This window comes from Chinchilla lanigera, unplaced genomic scaffold (assembly GCF_000276665.1).
Source record: "Chinchilla lanigera isolate Chin_1 unplaced genomic scaffold, ChiLan1.0 scaffold00045, whole genome shotgun sequence".
Lineage (NCBI taxonomy): Eukaryota > Metazoa > Chordata > Mammalia > Rodentia > Chinchillidae > Chinchilla > Chinchilla lanigera.
Window position 1 is genome coordinate 3,325,326 of NW_004955446.1, and position 16,310 is coordinate 3,341,635.

Below are 16,310 nucleotides of genomic sequence, written 5' to 3' on the forward strand. Positions count from 1 at the left end.
GGGGTTTGCGGACGTTCAGGACCATCCATTTTTTCAAAGTGTGGACTGGGAGCTGATGGAGCAGAAGCGGGTGGTGCCTCCCTTTAAACCAAATACTTCTGGAGAATTCGGTTTGGACAACTTTGACACTCAGTTTACTAAGGCACCTGTCCAGCTCACTCCGGATGACAAGGACGTGGTGAGGAAGAGCGATGGAGAGGAATTTGCAGGTTTTGAGTACATCGATCCTCTTTCGATGTATGAAGAAGAATGGGTCTGATCCTCATTTTCCAACTGTGCTTATGTCGCCATTTCCCGCACAGAAACACTTGTTACCTGCCTGGATTCAGTGAACACTTCATTTCAGAATTGTTTGGAAGCTAATTTTAATCTCTTTTTAGTATTTATAGTTATATGTAATACTTGATTCTTATAGTGTATGATACAGAATGCTAAATTTTTGTTGTAGTTGATAGACTTGGTGTTTATGATTTCACTTAAGTAACAAGGCATCTGCTTGGTAATCAAACTTGTAAATACATTCTATTGGTTGAGTGGAGACAGAATGTGTACAATTTCTCTTGTTATTTATGGTGTGAGACAATAGTTGCCTTTTAAGTAGCACTGTCTTCACTGTGCTTGTTTCTCTCCAGGCCGTATTACCTGTCCTTTAGGTGCACCATTTATGTGGTCTACAGAGAAATCGAAAGCATAACAACAATTTTGAATACATCTGCAAAAAACACATAGTTCATAGTTCTGCCCCCTTAGTTAAGTTTGTCTAGTAGGATAACACAGGAAATACATAGTAGGATTCTTTTCAGGGCAGAGTTCTTTAAACTATTTTTATTAAAATTAGTGGTTAGCAGTTTCTGAAAGAGTTGTCACACAGAGCATTCCTGCTTTAGTACCATTTTTTATGCAAAGGAGTTTAAGAGTAACCATCAACTCTAAGTAAGTTACTATGGTACAATCTTAGTACAATTTAATTTTAGGTAATCTATCTAGTTTTTAAGTTTACACTGATTTAAAATTTGTAGGCATTTAAGAAAATATAGTTTTAGCTTTGTTAGAGGCCCCATTTCATTAGAGATATAACTTTCCTAAAGCTTATATTCATATATTGTCTTTTCTTCTAATAGCTAAGTTTGAAAATAATAAAGGAAAATGTTTAGATACAATCGCATGTTCATTTATCAGGTACACGTACTTCTCTTACTGTCTGGAAATTGTAGTGAAACAAAAAGCTATATTCACAATATGAACTTACAGAGAACTCCGCCATGTCAGAAATATGTTTGTGATCTTGCTTTTCACTGTTGCTCTTTCCTATAGGGCACTTCAGAATGTCGAATAATCACACAGAGCTTGTTTCAAATGTTTATTACTCAGCCCACATTCGAATGCTTTTGGCCCTTTGACCTCATTTTGAGAAACACTTCAAGTTATTCTTTTGTCTTGTGGTTGAACAGTAGAAAGTATATCCATGGTATACAATTTTAAAATGGTATAAGCAGCAATGTACAAGCTTATGAACATTGTTTGAACAACTTTTAAACGAATATGTTTGATATCTTCCCTGTCCCTTCCCAAATCTTAGCAGTTTTCTAACACTGCTATAGAAATGATGAGCATTTCTCTTTGATGAAGTTTTAATTTTTATTCTGGGTGGTCTTGTGCTTTTAAAGTTTTTAGGAAATAAGATTTACTGTGTATATTCTACACAGAACTGCATTACAAATATGTTTTTAACTGTCTTTTGAAGTCTCTAAGTGTGATGCCAGTTCTTTTCATGCTATACAGAAGTTCTCTCAAAAGGGGATAGGCAGTTTACAGCCAGAATGGTTGGCATTTTAGTGTTCTAGTCAATGTTTTATTTCCCAAAAGCTTGTGGTCAGATTATTTGATGTATATATAGCCTGGATTAAATTTCAAGTACCTTGTTCAGAGCCAGTATACTTACTGTATAAATTTGTTTTGCTTTCATTTTTGTCATGTAGAATCCTACCTTGTCCATCCTAATGTAATCTCTATTTCTGTACCTTGTTTTTCATGTTAAAAACTTTTCAATAAAACATTTAGTACACATACAAGAAAATCAAAACTGTCCTTATTAGCAGTTGACATAATTACCTGCACAGAAGGTCCAAGTCTGCAAAAGGCTACAGCACTAGTGAGTAAAGCGGGTCACAGGATACATTATGAGCATTTTAAAAATCCATTACATGGAGGCTGAGGTAAGAGGATCCTGTGTAATGTCAATATGGGGAACACATTGAGAGCCTATGGAAAGGGAGGAAGGAGGGAGAGAAAAAGGGAGGGAAGAAATAAAAAAAAGGAAGGAAAACAGGGAGGGAGGGAAAAGCGATGGGATATAAATGCTACCATCACTTTGGCAGTTTCTTGAAAAGTGAAACTCGCACCCAGAAGTTGACCTGGTCATTCCACTTCTAGATATTTCATCAAGACAGATGAAAGTATGTCTCCCTAAGGACTTGTACATGGATGTTGATAGTTTCTTTGTAACAGGCCAGTTAAGTACTGGTACTATTTTACATTCCCTTCAGCAATGTCTGAGAGTTTCGGTCATTCCATATTCTCATCCACACTTGGGATGGTCACTCATCTTTAATTTTAGCCATCTTGGCCACTGAATAAAGAAGGGTTGGGTATATAGTTCAATGTGATAAAAGCACTTCCGGGTTAAAGCCGCAGCATCACAGGGGAAGTAGGACAGAGAGGGGAGAGAAGGAAGGTGGGGGCTCAGGGATTGAACACTTGTTCATCATGTGCAAGGCCCTGGGTTGGGTACTCAGCACCAGAAAAAAAAAAAAAGAAAATTCATACTAAGTTAATGTGTGTTATGGTTTGTGTCTGGGTGTCCCCCTAAAGCCTCATGTGGTCATGGGGCAGGCTTTTTGAATTTGATTGATTATGGGTGTGAGAGCTGCACTTGCCCAGGGTGGATAGTTTGCATATGTAAGGGAGAGCAAGAGGCTGCTTGAGGCTATTCCTGGCTTGTGTGCTTGTTGCTTTGCTGTGTTCTGCCGCCATGAGCTGTAGCCCTCTGCCATGTGCAGCTCTGCCATGTGCCACTCTGCCTTGTAACTTGCCAAGTACAGACTGAAACCTCCACAAACTGTAAGCGAAATAAACTTTTCCTTCCTTAATTTTGGGTGTCAGGTATTTTGTCCCAGCAACGAGAGGAAAGTAACCAAGACAATGTGTTTCTCTTTTTTCCATTAAGGATACTATTAACCTTCTCAGGACTTGCTCTTTAAAAATATTTGTTGGGGGGCTGGGGATTTAGCTCAGCGGCAAAAGCGCCTGCCTGGCAAGTGCAAGGTCGTGAGTTCGGTTCCCGGTACTGGAGAAAACCGCCCCCCCCAAAAAAAAAAAATATTTGTTGGGAGCCGCTGCAGCTGGATATTGGTCATATGTGTGATGGCAGGACAGAGCCAGAGTGCCTCAAGCAGTCAAGCTACCTCAGTATTGAAAAAAGCATCCTGCCTAGACAGTTATAGTCATTAGTCACTAGGCAACATTACCCCCCCATGATACTAACTTTGCAAGTGTATAAAATAAACACCCCTACTGTTGAAGTCAGTCCTCTTCCTATCAGGTAAGAAGTAACTCCACTTGACCCCGGCAATTGTCCTTTGTCTTTATTTTTCTCATACCCACTGGACACCCGGTGAGAGAAAGTAAGTGGGTAGTGGGTATGCTTCCAAAGAGTGCACAACAGACGGGGCAAGCACATTTGTGAAAGCTAGTATTCAGCACTGGAGTGCATGGTCCTGGCCCCTCAGGTGTAAAGCGTGGGGATAAATGTTCTCTAGGGCGAGAAGATATATAGGCTTCTGAGAAGCCAAAAGAGAAAGGGATATTGAAGCGCAAGGGGAGGCTCAAGACTCTCAGGGGCATATGTCTGTAGAAGTGTTTGTTACATGTTTGACTCCTATATATAATTTTCTGGATGTTGGTTTGGAGGGGTTTTGTAACCATAAAGGATTTGGCTCAGAACGTTATGTTAAAAGCAAGTCCAGAGCCTAAGCGGGGCATGGGGGGTGGAGAAAAGGCTCCACGATAGAGCCTGAGCCCTCTAGCCTGGTCCAATTTAAGAAGGAAGGAGTGGTGGGGGACAAAAGGCACTTTTCCCCACCAGAGAGGTGTTTCCCGTGAACTCTGTCTCACAACACTCCATGGAACTGACTGAGCCACAGGCCATTCTGGCCTTTTTGGCTCAGAGAAATTTTACTGCATCACAGATTGGAACTTCCGCCTCTCAGAGAGTAGAGCCATTTTCTCTCTCTCCCTTGCAATTAGCATTAAAAGAAGCCAGACAGGCAGGGGAACCCGTGGAAGGTTTTCAACATATCTACCCTGTTACTGAAGTTCAAGCCCCCCAAAATCTGGGACAAGTTATACGTTGTTATGAAGCTATATCTTTTAAAACCTTCAAAGAATTAAAACAAGCAGTTGCTACTTACAGTCCTACTGCTCCCTTTACCTTGAGTTTAACGGAAATTCTAGGACAACAATCTCATCATCCCTAATGATTGGAAAGAAATAGCTAAAGCATGTTTAAATCCAAGGGACTATTTAATGTGGAAAGGAAACTTCCTTGAGTAGTGCACTGACCAGGCCACTTGGAAGGCTACTCACAACAAAGCCACCAGGAAAGATATGCTAACTGGGGAAGGTACCTTTGCTACCAAAAATAATCAACTGACCTTTGAATTGCCAGCATATATGAACAAACCAAGATGACTGCCCAGAGGGCTTGGAGGAAACTTCCTTCTAAGGGAGAGGCAGCCCTCAATTTGGCTTCTATTCATCAGGGCCCTGAGGAACCTTTTCAAAATTTCGTTGCACACTTATTGCAGGCTAGTGAGAGAATTATAAATAACACAGAAGCTAGCACACTAATAGTTCAGCAGCTAGCCTTTCAAAATGCAAATAAATGGTGTAAAGAGGCTTTAAGAGCCCACAAAAGGTGGGCCACATTGCTGGATATGATTCGGATCCGTGCAGATACTGGTCCCTCATATGTACAGGGGGCTACTTTGGCAGCAGCTATTACTCAGGTTATTCATTCACAGCCTGGAGGAAAGGGTAAAAGCAAGGCCATTTGGTTTTGTTGTGGAAATAAGGGGTACCTTGTCTGGAATTGCTCTGCTACACCTATGAGGGCAGCACAGCCATTATCTGTAACTAAACCTTGCAGTCCTTGTACTAAGTGTTAGCAAGGTTATCACTGGAATAATCTGTGTGGATCTAGAACTGCTGGGAAAAGTCAGCTCTTTCTGGGAAACCCCCATTGGAGATTGCCTCAGCCCCATCAAATAATGGGGGTCGCCCAGATGGCTATAGGGGGGTTGAGGTGCTGGGTGCATTCAGGTACCCGGCGTGCACTCCCTCCTATCTCTTCCCCTACGCACAGGACACCAAGGGCACCAATGGTTGGCAGCTGTGCGGTGGAGAGCACCCTCCTGCCTCATTCTCTTCTGCTAGGCTCCTGTCGCACATGAGCCCAGGCTTCGGGTTGGGCCCCTGCAGGCCCAGCGGCTGTGATGTGCGGGTGCAACTGAACCAGCGATGCAACGCATCGTACAGTGGTACCGTGTGCGCTTGGGCAGCAGATGCTGCTGCACAGGGCCCGGGACCCAGGAGTTCCAGCCGCCCCTGCATGCGTCCTGTGTTCCTGCCCTGCATGCTTGCCCGTGCATTCCCACTGCCTCACTGGCTGCGTGGAGAAGGCCCCATCGAGCACGCAGGGACCTGTGGGACCACAGGAAGATTGAGGGGGCAACAAGGAATGCATCCCCACCACCAAGGGCCGGGCAAGACCAACAGCAGGCTCGAACTGGTGAGGCGGCCCCATAGCCTGTGCTGCAGAAGCCAGGGTGGCCCCTGGCTGAGGGGAGGGCTGGAGATGTTGGAGACGTAACCACCCCTCTGCAGGAAAAATCGCCACAGGGTGCCAAGCCAAGCAAGAAGCACTTGTACTTCCAGCAGAAATATGGCTATTATCACTGCAAGGGCTGCAACATCCGCTGGGCGAGTGCATTCTTTTGGTGTATCCAGGGTATAAATAAGGTTTACTCTAAACAGTTTTGCAGAATGTGTCAAAAAATCTTACAACCCTTACCAAGTGAAGGATATCACCCGCCAAAGTTGTAAAAGAACTAAATGTTCATGCCCAGTAAGACTTCGCCACGTGGACCCCAAACACTCCCATTGTCAAGACCTGTGTGAGAGGTGCAGGAGCAGGCGCCTGTCCTGTGGTGGCATCAGTGCTGGAATCTGGGCAAAAACAGAGTATCCAGTGGCCAGAACAAAAGCGATGGCCAGCACACACAGCAGCTGGGCACATGCCCTGTGGCTACAGAGGTACTAACCACAGAGTTACTTGGCGGCAGGTGGGCAGGCAGTGGAGCCCATTCCTGAAAATGAAGCAGGCCTGTTGGGCCGCTGCCAGCAACTTGCTGGACCCCAAGGCGATAAAATGGAAGCTACAGCCAGTTACCGCCAGAGCCGGGAAGTGTCAGGGCTGCCCTGCCCAAGGCTGGGACTGGGCGCTCCTGCCTCGTAGGCAGCCAGGCCCTCCCTCCTTCCTGCTCACAGCCACACCCATTCCCCTGCCCACAGTGCCCTTCCCCCAGCTCACTGCTGCTCTGCTCCGGGTGCTACAGGATGTTCTGGAGTGCCAGACAGAACGGGGCACAAAGAGGCCAAGACCTGAGGCAAGGATACAGGAGGCTACCCAGGGAGAAGCTGGCAAAAGACTAAAGCTAGATGGGCACGGGGAGGGCAACAAGGATGGGGATGAGGAGCTGTGGAGACAGGCAGGAAACCTTGGTCAAGAAACAAAGGAAGAGACAGCTGTGGAGGCTAACAAGTCGGTGTGGAAATGGGGCATGAGAAGCCTCAGACAGCCAGGGGACCTGCTGATGGTGTCTAGCCAGTGCCCAGGCCCTGGGGAGGAAGGCCAGGGCCATGCGAGCTGGCACTGCAACCTGCGGCACTGCATGTGGCAAGGGTGACAGCAGGGCCAGGAGGGTGATACGGGGGCTGACCAGAAGCTGGTCGGACCTGGTAGTGACAATGGGGACCTTGGAGCAAAGGCTAAGCCCCTCACCTTTGTGGCAAGTGTCTCCGAGGCAGAAGGGATGCTCACCCTCACCCCACTGTGGGACTTAAAGGGCCTGTTCCCTGAGCTCTATGGCTTCCTGCAGGACTTCGTGCCCCAGGTGCTGCATCAGACAATAAAGCAATAAGCTGCTGCTTAGTATTGACACCTGCCCAGGTGTGTCCAAGTGTGAGTGGTTTACTCTAACATAATGGCTCTAGCCAGTAGCTAAGTGGGAGAAGATTCCCTCCCACATCAACCTGACCCTGCAATTAGAGTCCATGTTACGGATAAATGCACACTTTATGTTCTGAAATTTTTAGAGGTAATTAATTTTGTTAGCAAAACTTAGTTAAATGACCTTTTTCAAGTACATCCCAACAATCTTTGTGTGCCTACTCCTAGACATTACACTGATCCTTTTAAGAGGGATCCTAAAAATGTCCTGAGAATATTTTCTTTGAAAGTGTACAGAAAATGAAAATCTATTAAAATTTTTAAAATTTTACAAAAGATGGAAGTGCAACAGAAGAAAGACAAATCAATCAGGTAAAGTTAAAAAAAAAAAAAAAAGCAAACTTGGTGTCCAGAATGTTTGTGTTTTGCTACAGCATGCTGTCTGGCTGTATCATGAACTTAGGTCTGGAGAAGTTGGTTCTACCTTTGGGGGAGCTAATGTACAGTCCTGTGACAGTGATACCTCAGAGACTGCTCTACAGCTGATAGACAAGATGATGCTAAACCCGACCTGTGGCTAACCAAAGAAACTGACCCAGAAAGCCCAGGAAATAGTAATCAACATGGGAATTAAAGATTTAAATAAATGATAGAGTATATAGAGATAATTAAGTTGAAAATTACCATTATTCTTAAGATACAATAAAATACAAAGAATATATATATATTCATTACAGATTAAAGATTGTAGTCGATCCAAGTTTTTCTGATAAGAGATCTCTGATAAATGACAAAATCTGACTAGTCTATTTAAATTTTAAATTTCTAAAATTGTAATAGAGTTACTATAATTCAATTTGGTCAAAAATATATTTGAGTGCACTCTGATTTTGTATAGATGTTTGTTCTGTGTACCTTTTGTGTGTTTGTCTGTCATTCTGTGAACAGCTGTTCCCCTTTATTTTGAGCTCAACAATGTTTCTTTTATCATTTGCTCATAATACAATTGGATTATAGATTTAAAAGCATGCTTTCACCTGAGTTACCAGCTGGTTTAAGTGATATCAAAATTAAGATTTTAACCCCAGTCTTTAGCATTAGGAGAAATTACTGGGTAGGACTCCAATCGGTGAATAGAGGAATGGCCAACCCTTATTCATTAATAAGGAGCCCCCAGTGATCTCCATAGTCTCTTGGGAGACACCCCAATAATTGGGTCATTTGGTCAAAAGAAAGTTTCTCAGTAAAAATTATAATAAGGTTTTCTCATAAAAGATGCTCTTGGTATAAAACTATATTTTAACAAAGGTTTTTACATGTGTATGCTAATTCATCAGTGTTAATCTCATGGTGTATTAAATGTATTCATGATTCTGGATCTACAAGTCTTTCAAAATGTGGAGTTGGGGATTTAGCTCAGCGGCATAGCGCCTGCCTGGCAAGCGCAAGGTCGTGGGTTTGATTCCTGGTACCGGAAGAAAAACAAAAACAAAAACAAAATGTAAAACAAAGATTGTTAACTGTGATAAGACTTTCCTTCAGATTTAGACCTCTGCCTTTAACAAAAACTTGTGATGTATACCCTATTAAAGGACAATAAATTAGATAAAAGCTTCTTATGTATTAGATAGAGATAATTGGTTAAAAAGGTCATGTTAGGTCAAAATGAAAATTTAAGTATGTTACAAAATGTCATCATGATTGTCATGTAGCTATGTTATGTATGGTTTTGATTTCTAAATTTCTGGGTAAAAATATGTAACTGTTGTTTGTTAACATTCTATTAGGATTTATTTAATTAATTAATTAATTAATTTATTTTTGATTTTTGGTTTTTTTCTGGTACCGGGGATTGAACTCACAGCGCTGGGCAGGCGCTGTGCCGCTGAGCTAAATCCCCAGCCCCCTCTATTAGGATTTAAACATTAGGATATCCATGGTTGTTAAAAAATAATGATTCCATTTTTATGTTCTAAGGTGTTTGCTATTCCGATCAGATAGTAATATTAAGCTTACTGCCTCCGTTACAATGTTATGTCATTAATCTTTTCTTCTTAATGTTTAACAACTGAGGTTTGGAGACCAAAAATTAAAGAGATAAATTGGGCTAAAATAACACTGAAGTTCCACCTTACCCCAGAAAGAATAGGCATCACCAAGAAATCAAACAATAAACTCTGGCAAGCAACAGGGAAAAGGGAACCGTTCTTCAGTGCTGGTAGGTATATAAACTAGTCCAACTACTATGGAAATCAGAGTGGAGATTCCTCAGAAAAACAAAAATTAGAAAGCTTATTTGACCCAGCTATTCCCCATCTATGTATCTCCCAAAAGAGTTAAAAGACATCACATTACAGTGATAGGTGCATACCCATATTTCTAGTAGCACAATTCATAATAGCTAAATTGTGGAGGGGCTGGGGATTTAGCTCAGCGGCAAAGTGCCTGCCTGGCAAGCGCAAGGTCGTGAGTTCAGTTCCTGGTACCGGAGAAAAACAAAAAACAAAACAAAACAAAAAGATAAATTGTGGAAGTAGGCTATATGTTCATCAACAGATACATGGATAAAGAAAATGTAGTATTTATACACAATGGAGTACTACTCTGCCATAAAGATAAATGAGTCATTTGCAGGAAAACAGATGTACCTTAAGACTGAAATATTAAGTGAAATAAATGAGACACAAGTTTAAATATTGCACAGTTTCTCTTATTTGAGAAACCCAAAATATAATGAGCAAAATAAAAGGTAATAGAAAGTAGGGAGGCAGATCTTTCTCAAATGATAAAGGAATCAAGGGATTGGGGGCGGGGGGCAAAAGTATATGCTGGAGGAGACAGCTATTTAACAAATGGTGCCGGGAAAACTGGTTATCTGTGTATAAAACATTGAAACTGGACCCTTACCTCTCACTATATATTATTAAATTAAAATCAAAAGGGATCAAAGATCTAAAAATTAAGACAGAAAGTAAATCTACTGGAAGATAAAATAGGTAAAACACTTGAAGGCAGAGAAGTAATATCTAGAATATAGAATGAACTGAAAAAAAATTAAACAGCCTAAAGTTAAAGATCCACTCAAGAAATGGAAAAGAGAAATGAACAAACACTTCACAGAGGAAGAAATACAAAATGGTCAACAAATAGATGAAAACAATGCTCAACATCTCTGGCCATCAGAGAAATGCAAATTAACACTAAGATTCCATCTTACTCCAGAAAGAATGACAATCATTAAGAAATCAAACAACAAAGCTGGCGTGGCTGTGGTGAGAAAGGAATCTTTCTTCACTGCTGGTGGGAATGTTAACCTAGTACAAACATTATGAAAATCAGCATGGAGATTTTTTAAGGAATTGAAATTACAAATTCCATGTGACTTACTGATCCCCTTGCTAGGTATCTTCCCCAAAGAACTTAAGACATCTAACTGTAGCACTAAATGCATACTGTTTATAGCAGCAAAATTTGTAATGGCTAAACCCTGGAGAAAGCCTGTACACCCATCAACAGATGACTGGATAAAGAAAATGTGGTATCTGTATATACTGGAATACGACTCTGCTACAAAGAATGACAAATTTGAGACATTTGTAGGAAAAGAGACGCACCTGGAAAATATAATGTTAAGTGAAATAAACCAGACACATAAGCTTAAATAGCGTATGGCATATCTCACTTGACTGAGGCAAAGAATAATAAAGGATGGACAGGGACAAAGGATGGATCTCTTACAAAAGGGAAGTGGTCCAAGGGAACAACTGCAAGGGGTAAGGAGCAGGGGAAGGGGAATTAAGTATAATAAAGATATGCTACGTACAGGAACCTAATAACCTCAATTAATATAAACATATAGGCCATAACATGAGCTAAGATTAATAATATCAACAAGAATAAAAAATGGGATAGGAGAACTAGAGGAGGCAGGAGGGAGAGAGAGAGGAAGGGGACTGACCAACAAAAAACAAAAGAAACAAGCTATGCTATGTGCATGTTTGTAAATTGTTTAACTCCAAACATGTACTAGAACAGTCTTAGAAATACTTTTAAAAACACAGATACTCTAAATTAACACAAAATTTTACCAGTGTAAAAGATATGCTATGTACATATCTTTAAAGATTGGGAAAAGAATCATGAAGACACATGTAGAAGGCTTCTGAATTCATAATACTTACACGTGTCTTTAAAGTCTTGTTTCAGGTTAAAGAAACTGAAAATCAAAGAAGATGCACTTTAGGCGCAGCTCATGCAAGGAGGACAGTGAGAAATGCCAAATGAAGTCATTCATTCTTTACTAAAAGGCCTTGGTCTTAGATCAAAAGATTTAGGAATATATACTATAGTTTTAAGATTGAACATATAATATGTAAGGAATTTTTTCTAATTCTATGTAACACAAATTTTCAACTTAAAAGATGATACAGAATGAGCAAGAACCCTACAGAAGAAAAAGAAATGGGATATAAAACATGGGCGCAGCAATTTGTTTTAGATAGGCAGAGAAACTCGAGTCTCAGTAAAATAACACAGTATAATGGGTTAGGTAACAGTAAAAATGTGAGATAGTTGAATTTAAGAACTCAAAGTTTAAGCAGTATGACAAGTTGCAGGGAATTTTCCTGAAAGTAGATGCTGGTATAAAGAAGGTGAAGAGTGCAAACTGAGAGTGCAGTTTGGATAAAGGGCGTCCACATGAACACTGGAGTCAGCAGCATGGTGGGGCCAACCATGAGGTTGAGAAGACATCGCACACAGGGTATAGAATGGGAAAATCATACCCTGAGTGTCAAAGGTGTTTTGTTTTTGTGATGCTGAGGACTGAACCAGGGGCCTTGTGCATACACTCTACCCCTAATCCCTGACAAAGGTGCTTTTATCAACGGTGGAAGTGTTGATCTAGGAGTATCACTGCAGGTGGAGGCGGCTGAAAACCAAGATGCTGATGTTTCCTTCTTATTTGGTGGTATTGGGCGTAGAAGAAAGAACACAGGGGAAATATTTCCTTCAGAGTTGAGTGGATTTTAGTAAAAGTCAAGAGAAGAAAGAAGATTATGGAGCAGAATATGAAGAAGTAGTTTTATTTATCACAGGAAAGAGCTCCAGAAATCCTAATAGCTCTAGAGTGCAACAAATGGTTAGATATGTACTGGTTATCTAGTTACTCATCTTTTTTTCCTATTAATTACATATACACATATATTTTTCCTCCCAGTACACATGCACCCCCAGGCCCCCATAGTCCACATTCTTTGAAAGTGGTTGCCTCCAACCCCAGAAGCCTTGCTTGGAACACCGAGAAAGTCTCATTTCTACTGACCGCAAATGAGTAAGTTTGTGTCCCTGATAGCAGCTGGCAGCCATCCTATGACAAAGAGTAGAATCTGATTTATAACGAAATAAACACTGTGAATGATAGAATAAAGGAAGGAAACTAAATATTTAATGACATCACTGAATCCTTAGATCAACTAATTCTGAAATCTGACCTAGAGACAGACATTCCCATTGTGAGTCAATAAATACTCTCCATTGTTTAAGACAGTTTGAATGTGAGCTTATACTCTGGCTTCAGATAGGATAATAACTAGTGAATAAAAATAATGGAGTAAGTATAGAGGCAAAAAACCTACTGTGGTGGCCAAAGTATAAAAAATGATGGAGGATCTTATGTTCCTGACGCTGGTCCAAAATTTGAAGTTATGTAGAATTTGCTCAAAATTTTAAATAATTGTTCCTGTAACCCTTATGGACACACACACAGAACCAAGGCCTCTAAGAAAAGGTAAGCCGTGACCATGAGTAACTGCTACAAAAGAAAGTTCTACCTCAAGCCAAAAGGCTAGTCCTGGGATTACTTAGTTGTATCAATAGTAAGTAGAAGGATAATATTTAAAGCATAGGACTTCTGCTCTTCTCACCACTCCTCTTAGAATGAGCTGATGACTACGAACAGATATTCATGACTACTACACAGCTTTTAAATGAAATTGCTTTTTAAGCATTTCACTGATGAGATGCTGTCCAGTAGTTTTCATGAAACTTCTTAACATTTACCAAAAGGTTGAGTGTGTGGACACAGTATACCTGAGTTTACCTTAGTTAAGCTGAGAAAATTATCAGCTTAATAAGTTCTTCTACTTGGCCAAAGGGACAAGCCTTTGTATGGTTTCCATTGCAACTAATGAAAAGCTACCCTTTCTTTAATGTAGCATTCTTCTTTGAACATAGAAGGGCCAAAAAGAAAGGAAGGAAAATTAGGCATAATGATATCATGGGTCAACATTAAAACTTTATATTTTCTTTTGTCACTTTTTGGGATATCTTTATTTCAAGATTTATAATTTTTGTTACAAAAGGGAAGAAGGAAGCTTCTCTATATTCTAACTAAAACATCTGACCTGTTGAGTATTTTCTCTCTTTATTGCCTCTGCTTTTCCTTTTCCATCTTCATTTCCTTTTCCCCTGTTACACTTTCAGTTCATCTGATGCTTTGGATGCTGGTGCATTGATCTCCTCTGTCAGCTGCCTCTGGGAAACAGTGCATCTGTAGTTCATACCTTGAGGATCCAACAGAGACCTTTACTGACTCTTCTGTAGCTACAAAAATTGAAAGAAGACAACACAGCATGGTCCCTTTCTCTATAGGAGATACTAAGTGCAATTATTTGAAAATGAAAACTCAGATGAATTAGAGATCCTTGTTGCCTAATTAAACGCTAATTTTTTTCCTCCCACAAAATTTGAGATTCTTTATTATTTCTGTTTCAACCACACTTTCTTCATTGTCCCCTTTGTTTTTAAGTGCTTTTGAAGGTAAAATGAAAATTTCTAACTAACAAGTAATATAGAATACTATAAAGGATTGACAGAAAAGTGCCCTTGTGAGGGTTATAATCTCCTGTGTCCAAAAAAGTAATGAAGTGCTGAGGCCAGACTTTGATAGATCACCAAGTTGCAGAATTTCATTTGGACAAATGAGTATGTCACAGTTATTCTAAGTTAATTATTATCTTGAAACTTTTGCAAAACATTCTGGAATGCACTTTCAGAAATGTTCCCACTTCCTGGGTTTTCTTTTGAAGCACAGTTTCAAGTCCTGTTCTTCCTCTCATGAAGGTATCTTTGGCTACTCTAGTTCACCCAGATTTGAGCTTCTATCATTTTTTATCTATGCCGTTCATTTTAGGCACGGAAACTGCTGTCCTCTCCCTGTTCAATTAGTTTGTCTTGTGTTGTGAATGAGACTGGGATTTTCTCAGGCACAACTTTTACTGCACATTCTACCACAACACGCTGTGCTCCGCTGAACTGACTGCAAATGCTCAACGCATACATGAAACAAGAGGAGATGGCTGTAGTGAAAGCACTGTGGCAACAGCATCTTCCTTCACCATCACAAATAAACATTCATACCAGAAAATGTATTCTATCAGAGCCAGAGTACTCTGGAAGTTCACTATGTAAAATGCCACAACCTCCGCATCTCTGTAATTTACATATTTTCTAACCCTTTTCTATAGGGTTTCTATGTTGTATTATATGGTTTATATGATTCTTACTGAAATTTTCTCCAATTCTTTGAGACACTTGGCAAATATTCTAAGTATTTGCTTTGGAAAAAAATGTTTTGCTGCAGACTGCCACTAAAGTCTGCATTCAATCAACCACCGCCCATCCTGTCTGGAATTTCTGTATATGTTTACTTTAATTATCTCTCTGGTCTATTTCATTAGAAACTTTCCCCTCTGATCTTGATTCCTGTTGTCCACAAAGTTCTTTTCTATCTACTGCTTTGACTAAATCACTCCTCTCCCTACTTATCAGGCTTTAGCTCCAGTTCAGCCTTCAGACTTCCTTTATCAGAGAACACTGGGCTCCTTTATTTCATCCACCAATGGAGAAGCCCAGCCACATACTGCCCCAGGCATTTAGCCTACTTCCTTCTTGAAGCCATCAGCCAAGGAGCTCCTTATCCACAAATACAGTAGCCATGTGTGGTTAAACTGAAATGATGAGTAAATAAAGAGCTGATGCCGTCAGTTGCACCAGCACATTTCAAGTATTCCACAGCTATTTGTGCGAAGTGGCTCCCATACTGGACAGCACACGGAGGACACTTCCACCCCTACAGACACTTCTAATAGGCAGCACCGACTCGATGACCTTATTTCTGAAACTACCCCTGAGAGTGAATATATGCCAAGCAGCTCTACCTGTGCCACCTCACGGGTGCCCCCTCTCCCAATTGCAAAACTGGTTCCTAAGTGCCTTTTTTGGAAGGAAAAAGGGGAGAGTAAGAGAGGATGAGAGAAGTCATTTATGTCAGGCAGTGTCCTTACAACTGACACTGACACTGAGTAAGTATGAAACGCATCATTTTCAAAAGCCTGGTGACAAAATGATTAACATTTAGAAATGGTTTTTCTTCCTAGGAGACTGTTTAAATTTCATGTCCTTAATTTTGCAAATGAGAGTTAACCTAATTTATTAACTGTCCTTACCAAGGTAGATCAAGTTAGAAAACTTACCTAAAACTTCTGGTAGCAGACCTTCCACATAACAAACACATGTGAATTTACTGTTTCTCTCTGATCTGAATATCCTTTCATGTCACACATCCTACCCGTCCCAAATGTTTAGCACTGCCAGCTGGTGAGCCTCTCTCCCACAGTCCCAGTTTCCTCTCCTATTCAAATTTCCCTCCACCCTCAGCCTTACCACAGAGCACTGCATCTTCCACTTGGCTTTAACTGAAACCTGGTGCTATAGTTTGTTTTGTTTTTAGACAGGGTTTCACTATGTAGTACAGGCTAGCCTTGAGCTGATGGCAAGCCTCCTGCCTCAGTCTTCCAAGTGCTGGAATTACAGGTGTGCACCACGTGGTGCTATAGTTTGGATCTTAAATGTCTCCAAAGTCTCACGTTAAGGGCTTAGTCTCCAACCATTGCACTGTTGGGAGGTGGCAGACTCCTTAGGACGTGGGGCCTTGTGCAGTGGTGGTGAACCTATGGCACGG

General features: G+C 40.9%; 1 protein-coding gene across 5 annotated transcripts in view; it reads right to left on the reverse strand.

The window, feature by feature from the left end:
* Nucleotides 1-16,310, reverse strand: part of Nln (neurolysin (metallopeptidase M3 family)) — a 116,060-nt gene that overhangs the window by 67,048 nt on the left and 32,702 nt on the right. The window contains exon 1 of one of the 5 annotated variants that reach the window (XM_013518408.1): nucleotides 13,693-13,784. The exons of 3 other annotated variants lie outside the window; for them this stretch is intronic. The gene's annotated coding sequence lies outside the window, so the exon portion shown is untranslated. Of the gene's footprint in view, nucleotides 1-13,388; nucleotides 13,461-13,692; nucleotides 13,785-16,310 lie in introns of those variants that run through there. One more of the 5 variants, XM_005392622.2, reaches the window with a different exon arrangement.